This window comes from Sciurus carolinensis, chromosome 11, assembly GCF_902686445.1.
Source record: "Sciurus carolinensis chromosome 11, mSciCar1.2, whole genome shotgun sequence".
NCBI lineage: Eukaryota > Metazoa > Chordata > Mammalia > Rodentia > Sciuridae > Sciurus > Sciurus carolinensis.
Genome location: NC_062223.1, coordinates 79,646,452 through 79,665,479, shown reverse-complemented (window position 1 = coordinate 79,665,479; position 19,028 = coordinate 79,646,452). Strand labels below are relative to the sequence as shown.

The 19,028-nt window shown below is 37.4% G+C and overlaps 1 protein-coding gene across 5 annotated transcripts in view; it reads left to right on the top strand.

Annotated features, from left to right (window-relative positions):
- Pak1 (p21 (RAC1) activated kinase 1) overlaps window positions 1-19,028 on the top strand; it is a 139,145-nt gene that overhangs the window by 43,495 nt on the left and 76,622 nt on the right. The window contains exon 1 of one of the 5 annotated variants that reach the window (XM_047516781.1): window positions 2,596-2,616. The exons of 2 other annotated variants lie outside the window; for them this stretch is intronic. The gene's annotated coding sequence lies outside the window, so the exon portion shown is untranslated. Of the gene's footprint in view, window positions 1-2,595; window positions 2,617-17,870; window positions 18,109-19,028 lie in introns of those variants that run through there. 2 more of the 5 variants (XM_047516778.1, XM_047516776.1) reach the window with 2 other exon arrangements.

The following is a 19,028-nucleotide window of genomic DNA, read 5'->3' as shown; positions in this document are numbered from 1 at the left end:
GTTTAGAAATTCTCTTACTGCACTGGCAATATGGTATGGTGAAAAAAAAAATGTGGATTTGATTTAGACAACAGCTGGGTTGGTTCTTGGGTTGGATCAGAGTGTTCAGTACCTAAAATGTTAGCTAATGTTAATTGTAATTATTTTTGTTACTCATGCTTTATCATCCCTTTTGACCTGGGAGTTTTTCAAGGGCAGTGTTGCTTTCAAACTGTAAGTCATAACCCTTGAGTTGTGGATTTAAAATCGTAGATTGGACCAAATAGAATCCACCAGAGAAAATACCAGAATATATTGTATGTAGAAAGAGCAAGGATTATTTTTGTGAAACTTTTGTTGTAGTTTTATATTTATTAATTTTTCTGTGCATGCGTGCACTTGCACACATGTGTGTACTAGTTATCAATGTAAAATGCATCATTCTTCCTTTAAGTTGTAGTCAAAACAATTTAAGAAACTCTGTTTTAGGGAAAAAACTGCCTGATATTTACATCTTTTATTCTTAGGACCTAGCACAGGTTCTAGAACAAATCTTTTGATGCATGTGTAACTAAGATAAGACTTGGTTATGAGGCTGAAAGACAAGGCTGAATTTAAGTGCTTAATATTAACATATGATACAGATAGCAGGTGTAATACGTGTTAAAAGAAGGGAAAAATTACCTTTAAAAAAGTTGAGTATTCAAGTACCTAAGTAATCTTTAGAAGGCATCCCCGGTTCTAATTTAGACTGCTCATTATCACCAGCTTGATTCTGGTAAAATACTAGCTTACCATTATTTGCGGAACATCTACATCTTTGGTCTGCCTTTATTTCCATAATCTGGTCTCAATATATCCTGTTAGTATCATCTACCATAACTATAGAGACTCCACATCAGTTAAGCTGATCTACTTTCTAATTCTAAACACAATATTTTTTACTTGATGTCCTTTGTTTTTGTTTTTTAAAGTGGAGTCTTGCCATGTTACTCAGGGTCAGGAGTTCCTCCTGCCTTGGCTTCTGGAATAGCTAAGGTTACAGGTGTGTGTCTTAGAGCCTGGTTCCTCAAAGTCCTTGATTGTCTATTATTTACTTTGGGATGTCCTGTACCCACCTATCACAAAGCTAAGAAACAAGCAGTGATTGAAATCCTACCACCTTAGAGACTCACGTAACATTCCCACATCAAATCTGTCCTGATAATCCCCAGTAGAAAGTTCTACGTCCCTTTCTTCCAAGATGTTCAAGCTTTTCACCATAAGCAGGAAGAGCCAGGGCCAGTGACCCTATAGCTTTGTAACCTTGTTTGTTCACATGGAAGACACTAGGAATTTGGGAGATGAGAAAAAACAAGTACATGAGAATCATGTGTTAGATGATGTGTTATACATGAGGAAATAAGGAAATATTGTAATGAGACTTCAATATTTAATATTTGACCTTCAATTCATGGGTTTTAGAAGCAAAGAGATTCTGACTATATACCACATAGCAACTCTTGAAAGTCCATGCAGTATATAAGGCTAAACTGTGGCTTAAAAATACCTATACTTAAAACAAAAACAAAAACAAACCTGTTTCCAATAAAATTAAAAACTTTTATTTAAAGCAACAACATTTTAAGTAGTTGAGAGCTATATTTGTCCAGAAAAACAACTGTGTTCTACTCCTTACCCCATTTTTATTGTGAGAATTTGGTTCATGCAATTATGGAGACTGAGAAGTCCCATGGTTTGCCATTGGCAAACTGGCAAATCAGGAGAGCCAGTGATACATTTTAGTCAGAGTCTGAAGACCTGGAGAAGAACTGAGATGTCTCAGTTCATTAGATAAGCAGAAGCAAAAAGGGTGATTCATCTTTCCTCTGCCTCCTGTTCTATTCAGACCCTAAGCAGATGCCCACCTACATGGCGTCCCCTGATTCAAATTCTAATCTCATCCTGAAACACCCTCACAGACATACCTGGGGAAAAAAAGTTTAATCTGTGCAGCCTGTGGCCAGTGAGGCTAACACATAAAATTAACTATCACAAGAGCTTAGTTTTCTGATGTCTAAAAAATATGGGAATAAATTTTCAGCTCTGCTACTTATGGACTGAGTGACCTAAGGCAAGTTACATAACCTCTCTAATCCTCAACTTTTTTCATCTCTAAAATGGGAATAATAATTACCTCAGAAGCTGTGAAGATTAAATGAGGTAAGATTACCACACTGGCTGGCACATAATGAATATTTGCTTAATATTTTCCTTTTTTCAGGAAGTGGGCTTTGTCATTGAAATACTGGTAAGAATTAGATGTGGGGAATATTTGAGATATCCTGTATATGGCTGGGTGCTCTATAAAGCCCAGAGCGTCTTTTTCTCTTATGTATCTTTTCTCCAGTGTTTTTCTCACCAAGATACTAACAGTCTTTTTTCTTTTTAAAGCCACTTCCTGGGGAGAAAGTCCAATGTAAGCTGTTACAACTTGCCTTTGGCCCCTCCCTGAGCCCAGTTCATTCCCGTAGGCTGGGAAAAGGAAGTTAATTCACATTGTCTAACTCAAGTTAAACTTCTCAGGCAGAACGCCTGCCTGCCTAACCTTGGGAGAGACTAGTGGTACCCCTATAAGAAAGGGGACCCCTGGGCAAGGTAAGTAAGAAGGGCTCTCTGCCTAGAATGGAGCCCAGAAGGGCAGATCCTCGGGGAAGGAGGCAACTGGGAGAGTCGGGAGGGAAGTCAGCCCTGTATCTGACTTCTGATTTTGTTGGAGATAGATCTTGATTTTTTTAAACCTGTAGAGTGGTAGTGAGGAGAAGAGGAAGAGAGGAGAGGAAGTGCTTGCAAGGTACCTGAGATAAATCTTTGGGTAAGCTCATAGAAGGAGCACCAGCCTAGGAAGTCAGAAAACTCGGCTTCCAGTCCTGGCTTTCCCATTGAATCGCTGTTATTTTGTAAATTACTTGCCCATTTGGAGTCTTGGTAAAGTAAGGGAAGAGCTAAAATGTTTATACCTGTCTAATAAAGTGTAGAAAGAAACTCATATACTCTGAGAGTTCAGAGGGATTCAGAAGATAGAACTTCTGTTTGTTTAGTCTGTATTAGAGTTTCTAAGCCTTTAGAACTGTTGATATTTGAGTCTGTATAATTCTTTGTTGAGGATGTGGGACTTTCCTGTGTATTATAGAACCTTCAGTAGCACCCATCTATCCAGTCAATGCTAATAGTATTCCCCTTCCTCCTACATTGTGACAATCAAAAATGTCTCCAAGACATTGCCAGATGTCTCCTAGGGAGCAAAATCAATTCTAATTGAGAACCAATGACCTATATACATATAAATTGTGGGGACAGTTAAAAGATAAAATTAATAATAATATATAATCTCATACTTACATAGTGCATACTATGACACCATTCTAAGTCTTTAAGTATAAGTCATTTAATCCCCATAATAATCCTATGAGTTAAGTACTATTATTATCACTGTTTAACATAGATGAGGAAATTGAGGGAAAGAAAGTTGAGTGAATTAGTTGCTATTAATTCACTAAACTTTTTATAAGTATGTGTCAGGAACTGTGCTAAGTACCTTATTTACCTGCATGTTGTCTGATTCAATCCTTTTAGTCACTCTGTGAAATAGGTTCTAAAGTTATCTTGGTTACTGTTATGTTCTTAACTGGCTGCTGAGTATTGTTTTGTCTCCCTGATGAAACACTTTAGTTTTCAGAGTACTTTTTCCAGTTTTATCCTCAGAACAATACTGTGAAGTAGGTAGTGTTATTCCCATTTTATACTTGAAGAAACTGAGATTCAGAGAGAAGGGAACTTGTGTTACATTGCATGATAAACTGATGGAGCTGGCTTGCATGTTTTATACATTCTGTGTTTATTTGTGGTTGACAATGATGTTTTCAGCTGTATCAGGTAGTAGGTAGTCAGGTGAAAAAAATGAAAAGGAAACGCTGATTGTGATAGAGGGAGAGCTGAGAGAAGCTACTTCGACTTTGCAACCTGGGATTTGTTGGTAAGGGCTTTTTCTGCATATGTACTCTCCTGCCCACATCTTACTTCCCGATGTTGCACTGACGGTGTACTGACGGTGTGATGAGTTCAAATTATGTTATTGGCTTGTTCATTTATTTAATATCTGACTTCTGCAGTATTCTATCCTGTGTAAGCTTCCTAAGTACAGGGACTCTGTTTTGTTCGCCACAGTATCCCTGCACAGTGCCTGTATGCAGAAGTTACTTTATTTGTAAAAATTCTAAATTAATAGGTAATGGGAAGGGATTTGAGTGATAAGAGACTATTTATTCAAGATTATACAGCAATTTGGTTATAGTTTTTGAGACTAGTGCTGATCTACATCCCTCGCCTTTTTGATTTTTTATTTTGAGATGGGGTCTTACCAAGTTATTGAGTTTCCGAGGTTGGTCTTGTACTTGTAGTCCTCCTATCTCAGTCTCCTAAGTCCCTGGGATTACACCGCACCCAGCTTTACTTTTTATTTCTATAGATTTAATTTGCCTACTTTGAACATTTCCTATAAATGAAATCATATGATATATAATCTTTTCTGTCTTGTTCCTTTCTTTTAGCATAATATACTTAAGGCTTATATAGACTGTAACATGTACTTTTTATTGCTAAATAATTTGGCATTTTTTTTTTGCTGATTAACATTTCATTGTATGGAATCGTGTTTATTTGTATCTATGCAGTTGTCTTTATTGCCCGATAATACTGTTTGGATATACCACACTTCATCCATTGATTAGTTGATGGGTATTGAGGTTGTTTCTACTTTTTGGCTATTATAAGTAAGGCTACTACAAACACATTTAATTTTATGTGGATGAATATTTTCATTTACTTTAGTTATGTATCTAGGATTGTAATTGCTGGACCACATGCTAATGCTATGTCTAACCTTTTGAGGTACTTCCAGACTGTTTTACAAAGGGATTGTGCCATTTTACAACCTCACTTCAGTGTATGAAAGTTCTAATTTTCTCCACATTCTTGTGAACACTGGCAAGGTTTTGCTTCTCCAGGTTTCAGTTACACCATTTATACATAGGAAAATTGGATATGGTGATGTTTAGGATCCTTTCTAGTTATAGCATATTGTGAAATTACTTGGTTTTTGAGGACTTCCTTTACTTGTTCCTTCTGAAGAGTGCCATTTTGTTAGTAGTAGCTACATAGATGACTATTTCTCTTCTAGTTCAGAGTGGGAAAAAGATGCTTTATTTATTTCTTAGTTGACCTTACTTGCACTCCCACCTCAGAGAGATTATTTGTCTTCTTCAGTTCATATTCTGGTGAAAAGGGGTAATTCTGGAGAAAGACCATTTACTTCAGCATGGCATAAGCTCTATAAGGGGGAAGAACCACTAGAGAGGGAGTTGAGAAGACACATTTTGGCATTTAGTTGTTTATTTACTCTGTTAAGCATTAGGCAAGTCAGTTTATTCTTTTGATGCTTCCTATCAAATTGAAAAGAGAATAACATTTCTATTACATAATTTCTCAAGGTTTACATGAGGTATAAATGATACTCTAGATGCTTGCAAACCATATACATATGGATCATTTGCAAAAATTCAGAGTTGTAAATATTATAGCAAAAATAATATAAATAATGTAACAAATAATGCAAATGCAAGCTTCAGTGCAAATTCTTATAGATGTTATAAAAGAATGCAAATAATATAGTAAATAATTGTAAATTGTTGCAAATAATATAGCAACAATGTAGCTAAACAATAACTACATTTTAGACCTCTATTATGTTCTTGGCACTTTTGATAGGTACTTTAAACATATTTTTTCCACATTTCACAATAGTTGTTTAACCCCATTTGATAGATAAGAACTTCTAGTTCAGAGCATTTAAAAAACCAGCCTAAGGGACAGAGTCAGAAATAACAACTAGGTCTAACTCTAGAGTCTGTATTCTTTCTCTTATATTTTCCTTCCTATTGGTAAAGCAATCTTTTCCTCTATTTCTCCCCCTTGTTTTGAAAAGGTCTTTATGGTGTAGGTCACATCGGTCCATTTTAAGAATGGATAAAATTTGCTCGTGTTAACAGTTTAGCTTGTCCCCACAGCCTAAATAGTTCTGAACTCTGGAGGAGACAGTAGGTCTGAGACTAATTTAGTCAACTGGTTATTCACACACTCACAGGTTTGGCCCAAAATCAGAACAAGTACTTTTAGAATAACAGAGTCATTATCTCAGTGTTGAAGGAACAGTTGAGGTCATTAAGCTTCATACCCATCAATAGGGGAGTCTTAGGACCGAAAAGACTGGTGTCTTTGAAACCTCAGCTTGACTCAGTTCAAGACATGCCATCTTCTTTTTCTTCTACCACAACCTCTGACGTCTAATCATTACCAGATGCATAAGCTTCTGAGTTTTAGAAAATGATTTTCCTTGGCAATCCTTGAGTTCTATACAGTAGTAAGGGAATATGAGGCTGAGAGTCTAGTCACAGCCTTTCCTTTAACTTCATTGTGTTTCCATGTGATCCTGGAACATTTCCCTTCACTACTTCCACCGTTACTGCTCTATTCCAGATCCTTGTCATTTGTTTTCTTTTTCATTAAAATTTTTTTAGAAATAATCCAAAACTTTTATTATATGGATCATTTGAGAATGGGCTACTGTCATAATGCTACATCAGCCCCAAAATATTTCATGTGTAATAAGAACAGTCTTATGTAAGCAAAATGCAACCATCTAAATCAGGAAATTAATATTGATTCATTACTACCATCTAATTTTGTGAGCAGGGGTACTGGGGATTAAACCCAGGATGCTTAACCATGGAGCCACATCGCTAACCCTTTTTAAAAAAAATATTTTATCTACAGACAGGGTCTTGCTGAGTTGCTTAGGGTATTGCTAAGTTGCTGAGACTGGCTTTGAACTCACAATCCTCCTGCCTCAGCTTCTTTTTCTTTTTTTTTTTTTTTTTTTTGGGTGCTGGGGATCAAACCCAGGGCCTTGCAAGCACTCTTACCGACTGAGCTATCTCCCCAGCCCCTTGCCTCAGCTTCTCGAGATGCTGTGATTACAGGCATGTGCCACTGTGCCCTGGCCCATTACTACCATCTAATTAATCTTCAGACGTACTTAAGTTTTGCCACTTGTCCCAATGTCTTTTATAACAAAAGAATATAGTTCAGAGTCAGGTTACATTTAAATGTCATGTATTTTTAGATTCCTCAGTTTTTCCTTGACTTTGATACCTTAACAGTCTTAAAGATTACAGGCCAACTGGTTCGTAGAATATTGAATATTTCAGGTATTTTTTAAAATGTCATAACTAGTTTCAGGTTATGCAGGTTTGGCAGGAAGTATTACAGAACTGATGTTATGTTCTTCTCGATGCATCTTTTCAGATGGTGATGATTTCAGTTTGTCTCAATCTTGTTGCTATTCACTTTGGCAACTTGCTTAAATTGGTGTCTGACAGGCTTCTCCACTCTGAAGTTATTCTTTTCTTCTTTATGATTAATATGTATTTTGTAGGGCAATACTACAAAATTATGTAAACCTTTTTCCTTGCCAAACTTTCAAGTATTTAGTTATTTCTATCTATATGAACTCATTTTATTCAATGAGTAATAATCTCATGCTTTTGTTAATAATAATTATTATTTTTTTGATGCTGAAATTCCAGTTTGGCCAGTAAGCTCTCCATTCAACTTGGTCTCTATCTGCTTTTGACATGTCTCTATCATTCTTTGAATACTTCCTTGTTACGGTTAGGATCTAGAGATGTCCCCTCAAAAGCTCATGTTTTGGGAGCATAGACCCCCCCCCCCCCAATACCACAAGATTCAGGTGGAGCATTTAGGCAGTGATAAGAGCTGTAACCTCATCAGTGGATTGAGCTGTTCGATGGATTAACAAGTTGGATGAACTACAGGGTGGTAACTATAGGCAGGAAGAGTGTAGTTGGAGAAAGTAGTGTCACTCAGTGTGTGTCCTTGGGGATAGCATTATATTGTCTGTGGCTCTTAGTGTGCTTGTGTTCTCTCTCTCTCTTTCTCTCTCTCTGCTTCCTGCTGCCATGAGCTGAGCAGTGTTCTTCCATCCTGCCCTATTGCCTTCATGTTCTGCTTCACTCAGGCCCAGAATAGTGGAGTGGGCTGACCATGGACTGAGGCCTCTGAAACTGTGAGCCCAAAATAAACTTTTCTTCCTCTAAATTGTTCTTGTCAGGCATCTTGGTCTTGGCAACAAAAAGCTGACTAACACAGATGCTGTATGGTTTGGCTCTGGAATGCCTCCCAACAAAAGCTCTTGTGTTGAAAGTATGGTCGCCAGTGTAGGAAGGTTCAGAGATAGGGCTTTTAGGTAATGATTGAATCATGAGGGTTCTTAACTCTTCAGGGGGATTATTGATTATCTCATTGCTTTCCTGGACAAAATTGTGGTTTATTTGGATAAAGATAAGAATGGATATTGGTTAATCATTTGAAAATCATTTGACCTTAATCCCTTTTAAGTGTACTTGTAAAAGTGTATTTGTATTCTGTATCATTCCATAGCATTGATGGTGGTGCCTGTGTTTTATTGAAACACAACCTTATTTTGGGCTGAGAATATAGAATATAGTTTTACCTGAGAGTATAGAATATAGGTAAAAAGAAATATTAACAAATACTCTTAGTAAGTGTGATGAGAGTTTAGGCAGATCTCTCTAGGAGTGACTAATTCTGTTTGAGGGGTTGTTGGAAAACTTGGTAGAGGTATGACATTTGAACTGAGTCCTAATAGACAGGCAGAGGGGAAATTGATGGGAGAGTAATTTGTTGCTGCATCTTTCTTGATGGGGATGATAATATTTCAAAGATTGTCTATTTCATTACTAGACACTTCTGATTATTGTAATGTTCTTATAGAATTCTTCATTCTCTCCCGTTTCTGTCCTTGGTTGGGAAGGCACCGGTGATTAATATGGCACAATGAGAATAGAACTACTTTTTAGGCCTAACTGAAACTTTAGGTTAGAGTTTTTCAGTAGTGGTACTGTTAACATTTTGGACTGGATAATCTTTGTTCATGTTGTGCATTGTAGGATGCTAAACAGCATTGCTAACTTCTAAACATGCCAGTCACACCTCCCTAATTGTTTCAACCCAAATTCCCAAGGCATTGCCAAATATCCCCTGGGGAGCAAAATCCACCACCATCTTACCCACTTAAGAACCAATATTCTAGACAAAATTTGCAGGTGATTTGGACCAAGGTTTAGTTATTAAAGGTGATGAGAAGTGATTGGAATATAGCTATATTTTTTAAGGTGTAGTTGATAGGTTTGTTGATGAGTTTGATATGCAGCTGCTACAAAAATAGAGAGTCAAAGATGAATCAGGTTCTTTCAGTGTGCTACAAGTGACACAGTCATATCAATGTTGATAGCAGCACAATTCACAATAGCTAAGCTATGGAACCAACATAGATGCCCATCAACAGATGAATGGATAAAGAAATTGAGGCATATATGTACAATGGAATATTACTTAGCCATAAAGAAGAATGACTTTATGACATTTGCTGGTAAATGAACAGATCTGGAGACTAACATGCTAAGTGAAATAAGGCAGTTCCAAAAAACCAAAAGTTGAATGTTTTTTCTGGTAGATAGATGCTAACCCACAATAAGGGTGGGGGAAGGGAAGAATAGAAGGTCAGTGGATTAGACAAAGGGGAATGAAGGGAAGGGAGGGGGGATAGGAATAGGAAAGACAGTAGAATGAATCTGACATAACTTTCCTATGTACACATAAGAATATACCACAGTGAATCTCAAAATTGTGTATATCCACAAGACTGGGATCCTTTTTAGAATATGATATATTCCATGCTTGTATAAATATATCAAAATAGATTCTACTATCATGTATAACTTTAAAAAAAGAGAGAGAGATAAATTAAAAACAAAAGAAAAAGAAACCAAAAACTGATGAATCAGGTTTTTCGCTTAGTGCCTGAGAGTAAAATTGCCATTTATTGAATTAGAGGAATAACTGAAGGAGGAACAGATTTTGGACTTGTTAAATCTGACAGTTAGTGACACAGCATTGTTTCCTATTGTCCTTAACAATTATGTGGTCCTTGAGGAGAAGAACTCGGTCTTGTTATCTTTGTATATGTGGTAACGAGCACTATGCCTGATGTGTAGAAATGTTCATAAGTGCTGAATGGATAATGAGATTATTTATTTATTTTGTTTTGGCTGATAGTTTTGGAGGGTTTAGTCCATGGATCAAATTTGCCATCCTCTTCCCCCATCCTCCCTGGAAGCTGGAATTACAGACCTATGCCACCATGCCTGGCTTGATCACTGTAGTTTTGTAATATGTTTAAAAATCTGATAGCGTGATGTCTCCAACTTTGTTCTTTTTGGTCATGATTACTTTGGCTGTTTGGATTTTTTTTGTGGTTTGTTACTGTCCGGAATATCTTTTTTATTTATTTTTTGTTACTGATTTTATACTCCATCTCACTTCAGAGAGTGTCCCTAAGAGGCTAGTGGCCCTTCCATCTAATTACTGCAAGAAATGATGGCATATTAAATGGTTGTTTTAAAACCCAAATCATTGTAGGTTGACTGACTTCCTTATACATTTGTCTGATGGTATAAGATTTTAATTTTCGTTCAGTAATATATTGTTTTAAAAATTTTTTGTGGTTGCAAAAGAATCAAATAAAAGCAATCATTTTCAAATCTATAGGCATTTCAGTCAAAGTAGTCATCAGTTAAATATATAAGCTATTAGGTTGAAAGCTGTAGTTTATAAGCAAAATTAAATTTTCTAATTAATATTATTGATTATTAGTTTTTATAATAGTTAGCAGGTATTGCAAATTTATAAGCCTACAGAGGCCATTAAAAGGGCCTAGTTAGGCCTCAGAAGAGTTCCACAAACAAAAGATTGCCGGCCAAGGTCCATGGCTAGTAAGAATAATATGTGAATTATTTACTTTCTAAACCAAAGTATTATATAAATGCAAGGAGGTGTTGCACTTAAAACAAATTAACTGCTAACTTGTGTAATTTCTAGCAAGTCAATTGTTATCTCTAAAATTTAATTTCTTTGAATGTGTGGCTTCATCTCTTAAAGTCCCTTCACCTACCTCATTTGATACTTTTTCATTTCTTTAACTAGTAGTTCCTTCCTTGGTTATAAGCTGTTAGCCTTCAGTAATAAATAAAATTGCTGGCATCTTACCAGTATGTCTCAATTTCATAAGTCTTGTGTTTCATCAGAGGGAGCCAAATTTAGCCAAGTTTCCTATAGCAGCACCCATGATTGGGGGAGAAAGAGAATGTGAATGTGTGTGTGTGAGAGAGAGAGGGAGAGGAAGGCTGGGGGGCGGGGAAGGAGAGGGAGGGAGGAGGCTTTTATAACTAAACCAGCATTTGGTTTTTCAGAACTAAAATCTAAAATAGAATATGTCTGAATTTGATCTTTCCTCCTGAAGATACGTATTTGTGGTCCTGCCTAACACTGTGTGATAGATTTTTTTCTCCTTCTTTCTAATTATAGTTATACATAGTAGATGGGTTTATTTTGACAAAATCATATATGCATGGCATTTGATTTCAATCCCTGTTTTCCCACCTTTCCCTCCCTCTTCTCATCCCCTATTCTCCTTCCATATTCTACTGGTCTTCCTTTCATTCAATTATTTATTTTTGATTGGTATTTATATATAAAGGTAAAATCCCCTGTGGTATATTTATATATACATATAATGTGATTTTGTTAAATTCATCCCATATTTCCTTCCCTTTCCTATCCCTCCTCCCTCCCTCTGGATCTCCTTCCACTCCATTGATCTTCCCTTCTTTATGGCACCTGGATCCCCTCACCCCACACCTGCCTTCTTTCCCTTATTTTGTTCTTGGTTCTACATGTGAGAGAAAACAACCCTTAATGTTCTCAGTCTGGCTTATTAACTTGGCATGATGTTCTCTGTTTCCCTCCATTTACTGGAAAATGCCATAATTTCTTTAAAAAAATACTTTTAGTAGTAGATGGATATAAAACCTTTATTTTATTCATTTATTTTATGTGGTGCTGAGGATCTAACCCAGTGCCTCATGGGTGCTAGGCAAGTGTGCCATCACCGAGCCACAACCCCAGCCTGCCATAATTTCATTCTTCTTTATTACTCAGTTAAACTCCATTATGCCTGTGTACCACATTTTCTTAATCCAGTCATCTATTATTAGGCATCTGGGCTGATTCCATAATTCATCTATTGTGAATTGTGCTGCTATAAACATTGAAATGGTTGTATTCCTATAGTATGCTAATTTTAGTTCTTTAGAATAATACCAAGGAGTGGGATATTTGGGTCATATGATGGTTGTATTCCTGGCTTTTTTGAGAATCTCCATACTGCTTTCCAGACTGTACTAATTTGTAGTCTCACCAACAGTGTGTGCATGTACCTTTTCTCCCATATCCTCCCCAGCATTTATTATTTGTGTTCTTGATAATTGCCATTCTGATGAGTGAGATTAAAATTTTAGTGTGGTTTTATTTGCATTTCCCCAATTGCTAGAGATATTGAACTTTTTTTTTTTCATACATTTATTGACCTCAATGTTTTTCCTGTTTTTCTTTTTTTGTTGTTCTTCCTCTTCCTCCTCTTCTTCTTCTTTTGGTACCATGGATTGAACCCAGAGACACTTAACCACTAAGCCACATCCCCATCTTTATTTATTTGTTTATTTAATTTTGAGACAAGATCTCGCTAAGTTTTTAGGGCCTCACCAAGTTGCTGAGGCTGGCTTTGACCTTGTGGTCCTCCTGCCTCAGCCTCCGGAGCTGCTGGGATTACAGATGTGTGCCATTGGCCTGGCTTGTGTTTTTTTTTTTTTTTTTTTTTTTTTTTAAAGAAATGTCTGTTTATTTCCTTTGATTGGGTTACTTGTATTTTTTGTATTTTGGGTGTTAAGTTTTTTGAGTTCTTTATGTATTTTGGATATTAATCCCCTCTCAGAGGACTAGCTGGCAAAAATTTTTTCCCATTCTTTAAGCTCTCTTTATGTTCTTTTTTCCTTTGCTGTGCAGAAGCTTTTAAATTTGATGCTTCCCCTTTTATTGATTTGGGTTTTATTTCTTGAGCTTCAGGGATCTTGTTAAGGAAGTTGGTACCTATACCTGTATTATGGAGTGTTGACCGTATGATTTCTTTGAACAGTTGCAAAATTTGTGGTCTAATTCCTAGATATTTGATCCATTTTCATTTGATTTTTTGTGCAGGGTGAGAGATAGGGATCTAGTTTCATTCTTATACATATGGATATCCAGTTTTCCCAGCACCATTTGTTAAAAAGACTGTCTTTACTACAACATATTTTTGTCACCTTTGTCAAGTATCAGATGATTGTAACTATGTGGTTTTGTCTCTGTTCTCTGTTCTCTTCCATTGTTCTTCATATCTATTTTGATGCCAATACCATGCTGTTTTTGTTACTATAGATCTGTAGTATAATTTGAGATCAGGTGTGGTGATGCTTCCTGTATCGTTCATCAGGCTTAGGATTGCTTTGGCTCTTCTGGGTCTCTTATTCTTCCAAATGATTTAAGGATTTTTTTTTCCAGTTCTGTGAAGAATATCATTAGAAGTTGATGGAGATTGCATTGAATCTGTATATTGCTTTTGGTAGTATGACCATTTTGACAATAATAATTCTGCCTGCCATAGATACATGTTGCTTCTTTTACCTCATCCTATTTATTTTATTCAGTTTTCTAGGGTAGCACTTTGTAGTTTAACATATACCATCCTCCCCTATCAGTGTTGATTTCCCAGAGGTGTAGGTCATTTTTTGGTCATCTTTAATTCCCAAAACTTAGTACAGGCAAAAGCACATGATAAATGTTTGATAAATGCTTGATGAATACTTATTAGAATGAGGTGACAAAGATTTGAAGGAAGAACTAATATGCCTAGTAGATGGCAGAGGGTGAGTGTGAGCTCTTGAATAGATGGGCTAAAGCCAGCAAGGTGAAATTTAAGAGGGTGAGGGTGAAGTTCTGCATTTTAAGTCTCAAAGAAATGGCAACATATGGGCAGACTAAGGAAATTTAGTATGATGCTATTCTTATGAAAATGGTGGTTTTGGCTGCCTAAGCTCAATGTCAGACAAAGGCACTGCAGTGGCTAAAAATCCAATGCAGCTTCAGACTGAATTATTGGAAATATTAAGTATAATTAAAGGAGGTGATAGTCCCTCTACTTTATGCAGGGGTCAGATTGTACTTAGAGTTTAATGTTCCTCTTAGGGGTACCAGATGTTAAGAATTATTAAAGAGAGGACTGTGTTTAGTGGAGGTGGCTGTAGAACACTAATTTCCTAGTCTGCAGTAAGATAAGCATAGAAATTGTGAGGTATTTAGAAACTTTTACAGCAATTTGACAGAGTAGTTTTATGTCTGACAAATCTAATAAAAGAAAGTGACCTTCAGGGCTGGGGATATAGCTCAGTTGGTAGAGTGCTTGCCTTGCATGCACATGGCCCTGGGTTCAATCCCTAGCACCACAAAAAAAAAAAAAAAAAAAAAAAAGGTGACTTTCATGTTGTCTTTTTTTCACTTGATACTTTCTCCAATACTATATTTTAATTGACTGTTTTTCAGAGGGCTTCTGGGTTTATGAAACAATTGAGCAGAATAATTGTCCACCTCCTGATTTTCTTTAATCAACATGTTGCATTAATGTAGTATTAATGAACCAACTTTGATGTATTATTATTGAACAAAATCTGTAGTTTATATTATAGTTTACTCTCTGTGTTGTATCATTCTGTGGATTTTGACAAATGCATAATGTCATGTATCCACAATTATAGTACTATACAGAATATTTTCATCATTCTAAAAATGTCCTGTGCCTTACCTTTTCATTCCTAATTCCTTTTTCAGATTGGTTTCTTTCACATAACAATCTACATTTAAGAATTTTCCATGCCTTTTTGTGTTATGACTGTTTCTTTTTATTGCATATTCCATTGTATGAACTTACAACAGTTTATTCATTCACCTATTGAAGAACATCTTGTTTGCCCTCAGTTTTTGGAAATTATGCATAAAGGTGCCATAAACATCAATGGGCCACTTTTTGTATAAACACAGTTTTCATCTCATTTGGGAAAATACCTAGGAGTGCAGTTGCTGTGTTATTTAGTAAATATATATTTTGTTATATAAGAAACTGCCAAATCTTCTTCACCAGCAATGAACGAGAATTCCTGCTGTTCCACATCCCATAAGCATTTGGTGTTGTCAGTGTTATAGTGATATCACTTTGTGATACCACATTGTTTTAATTTGCAGCTCCCTTATGACTTACTATGTTGAGTATCTTTTTACATGCTTATTGGTCATGTATATATATTCTTTGGTGAGGTATTTGTTCAGATCTTTATATAGCTCATTTTTGATTGGGTATTTGTTTTCTTATTTCAATTTTAAGAATTTTTTGTATAGTTTAGGGGCTAGGGCTGTAGCTCAGCGGCAGGGTGCTTGCCTAGCCTGTGTAAGGCACTGGGTTCAGTCCTCAGCACCACATAAAAATAAATAAATAATTATTTACAAAAACAATAAAAAGAATCTTTAAAGAAAGAACTCTTTGTATAGTTTGGATACAGGTTTTTATTAGATGTGTTTTGCAAATATTTTCTCTTGGTTGTGCCTTGTCTTTTCATTCTCTTAATCTTATTTTTTGCAGAACAGAAATTACAATTTTTTATCAAGTCCAACTTGTCAATTTTTTCTTTCATGAGTCATATTTTTTATATTATATCTAAAAAGTCATTGCTATGATCCATTTTGGGTTAATTTTTGTGAAAAAATACTTTACTTTTTTATTTTTTAAGTTTTTTTTTAGTTGTTGATGAACTGTTTTATTCATTTATTTGTATGCCGTGCTGAGAATTCAACCCAGTACCTCACACATGCTAGGCAACACTCTACTGCTGAGTTACAACCCCAGTACAAAAACTGTGTTTAGATGATTATTTATTTTTGTAATGCTAGTGGAAAGTGTCCCTGTTCCTGCATGTTCCAACAAAACCTGGAAAACCATCTATAAGAGGATGTTACATGGTGTGGGACGTTGAATAAGATGACATGGTGTGATTATTGATAGTTTAGTTTGAAAAACTGTCTAAGCCAAAGAACTTTTCTGTTATTCACTCTATAAATTGGAATGAAAGACAGTGTAAGGTCAAGAGAATAGTTTGGTTTTACACTGTCTTTCATTTCCAATTTATAGAGTGAATAATGGAAAAAGTACTTTGACACTGATTTCTCAGAATGTAGTAGATCTCCCCATTTATATTATTGTGTCAATCTAGGTGTCTTTAAGAAATTTCCTCTTCTAAATTTGAGATCTCTGTTAGTTGGAACAGCACATGTCCTCAGGTCCCAAGAAGGGTGAATAAATACTTTTCAAAAAAGTTCCTTCTTTATTGAGTTCTTCCATAACATCATCTGTAGTTAGACTAATTTGGTCACACTGAATGAAAGTGTAGATGTCTGTCAAGAAGATTGATTCATACCATAAAAATTAGGCTTCATGCGGGTTACCTCTAGGTCTTTGCCAGATGGTAAAGAGAGAGATATTGCAGTTAATAGAGATCTCATGTAACACAGTGATCTCATGTAAAACAGTGTGGCAGAGAGAAATAAATAAGCAAGAGAAATAAATTAAGCATAGGCTTAGGAGTCATACCAGGGCATGGATGCTTTAATCATTTACCAGATGTTTCATCTTGGTTAAGTCACTGCTCTCACTCGTTTCATTCTGTCTTACACCAGTTCTGTTGCTGCTTCCTCTAAGCTGTATATTTAGAATGTGGTTGGTTTTCCATCTTATCTTACATTAGTCTAAAATTTTTTGTCACCTGAATTCTAAAAGAGTCTACTAAGTAGTTTTCTAGTTTTCATGCTCCCTTCTCCATGGATCAGTCAGTGATCTTTTAAAAATACTAGATCTTGTCATTCTTCTTAAAAACCTTCCAGAGTCTTCCCACTGATGAAACATGGAACGAAATCCAAACTCCTAATTATGACCAAGAGATAATCTGTGTAGCCTGACTCTTCCCTTGTCTCTTAAGAGCAAGGGATGGGTTGAGTAAGAGGGGTGAATGATTAATACTGCCTCCTAAGGAGCATTTGACAATGTGTGAATGTATTTTTATTGTTTCAGTTATTGGGAGACACCCATTAGGGGGTCTGGACCAGAGTTGGTAAATGATCTGTAGTGTGTTGTTCAGCTCAGGTTCCATTTGTATGCCTGATACATAATTAAGTGCTTAAGAAATGCTGTATGAGACTACATTCTCCTTGACCTCAGTTTTGACATACCTGATTTAATACAGAGCCTCCTTTATAAGGTAGATATGAGTATACAAAGCATATGGTACACAATATAGCTCTTAATGACTGGTAGCTGCTGTTTTTTTTTTTTTTTTTGTTTTGTTTTGTTTTTGCCCAGAGGATGTGTGAGAACCCACCCAGCCTTTTCCTGGGGCATCTTTGGGAGAGTAGGGGGGCCAAGTGAACCTTCATCTCTTTCTGGAGGCTTAATGTGACAAGAGTTCTGAATCTGATTTGAGGTCTAGAAGACTCCTCTGTGCCTGCTGCACAAGCTAAGGCACAGAGGAGCTCCAGTTCTTTTCCTTGACTCTGGGGCTCACCCAGGACTCTGACAGGCCTTGGAAAGCTTGGCCCTAGTGAGAAATTACCTCCTGCAGAAGACGGAGGGGGAGAAGAGGCAAAACGAGGGAAGGGAGCCGTCTCCGCCCTCAGCGCTTCGCAGAAAGGAGAAGCGCGGCCTCCTCCCGCCTCCTCCCTCCCTCCTTCCCCGCCCTGTGCCCCTTCCTTCGTCAACCCGCCGGGGCCCTCTGCTGCTGCCTGCGAGGGCGCGAGCGTGCTGCACCTCGGGAACTGGGCGGCTGCGCTGCCAGAGCCCGGCCCAAACAAATCAAGCAAGCTGGTGGAGCCCGGGCTTTGTGCGCACCGCCGGGCAGCGAGAGGTGCGGCCCTGCGACAGAAACAATCACCAGAGATGCCGGGCCCGGCTCTCCGTACCAGGTAATGCCGGCCCTGCCTGGGGTTTGCTCAACTAGTCTGTGTTCCGGCAGGGTTTGCTGGTTTCCTGGAGTGGAGACGTGGGGGGCGTATTACGTTCCCCTTATCTTAAGGGGCCCTTAATGAAAGAAGGGGCGGAGGGTGGAACCTTTACTTGAGCCTACCCAGGGCTAGGCCTACACTGGAATCAGAGCTCTGGCCAGGGAAGGGTGTGAAGGGGAAGCTGGGCTTTTGGGGAACTGGTCCGTTTTAGGGGCCCCACTCCTTTGTAAGCACTCTTCTGCTTGGTGGCCAGGCTGATGCTTTCCTTGCCTTGGCTTAAGGCCTGGACTGCCTGCTGGAACTGTGGGGGTTGTTTTCTGTTAAGAGGTGGAGGGAACTGGGAGATGGGAGACCTGGGGGCTGTTCCTGTTCTGGCATCCTCTATGGACCTCAGTTTCCTTATCTGCAAGAAAGGGCGTGACATTCTGTTTGGAACTCTGGCTTTCCCAGGCAGTCAGTCTTTTGGAAAGGGGATTTAGTTAAAGGGTTTGAGTAGGTTGCACAAATGTCCCCCTCAACACTGTGGGAGACCAGGGGAACTTGGTACAGGCAGACATTGGTATCTTGTCTTCCAGCCAGCCTTTTGTATGGCATCTTGATGGTCTGTTTAGAACCCAGTGACTTCAGGGCCAAGACAGAGGCTGAGAATGTCCATGCTCATTTTAGTGTTCACTGTGGGTATGTTATGGGTAGGGAGGTGGGGTTGAGAAAAAACAGGTTAAGTATGTTAATGTTTTTTCTGATCCAGCCAATTCTTTAATAGTTAGATATAAAGCTGCTTTAAATTAGGCTGCCTTCTCTAGAGCAGTCTTATTCTGCTAAGTAAATGACAGACTTTGAGACTATGTAATGTCTTAATCACTATAATTCTTCCCTTCTTT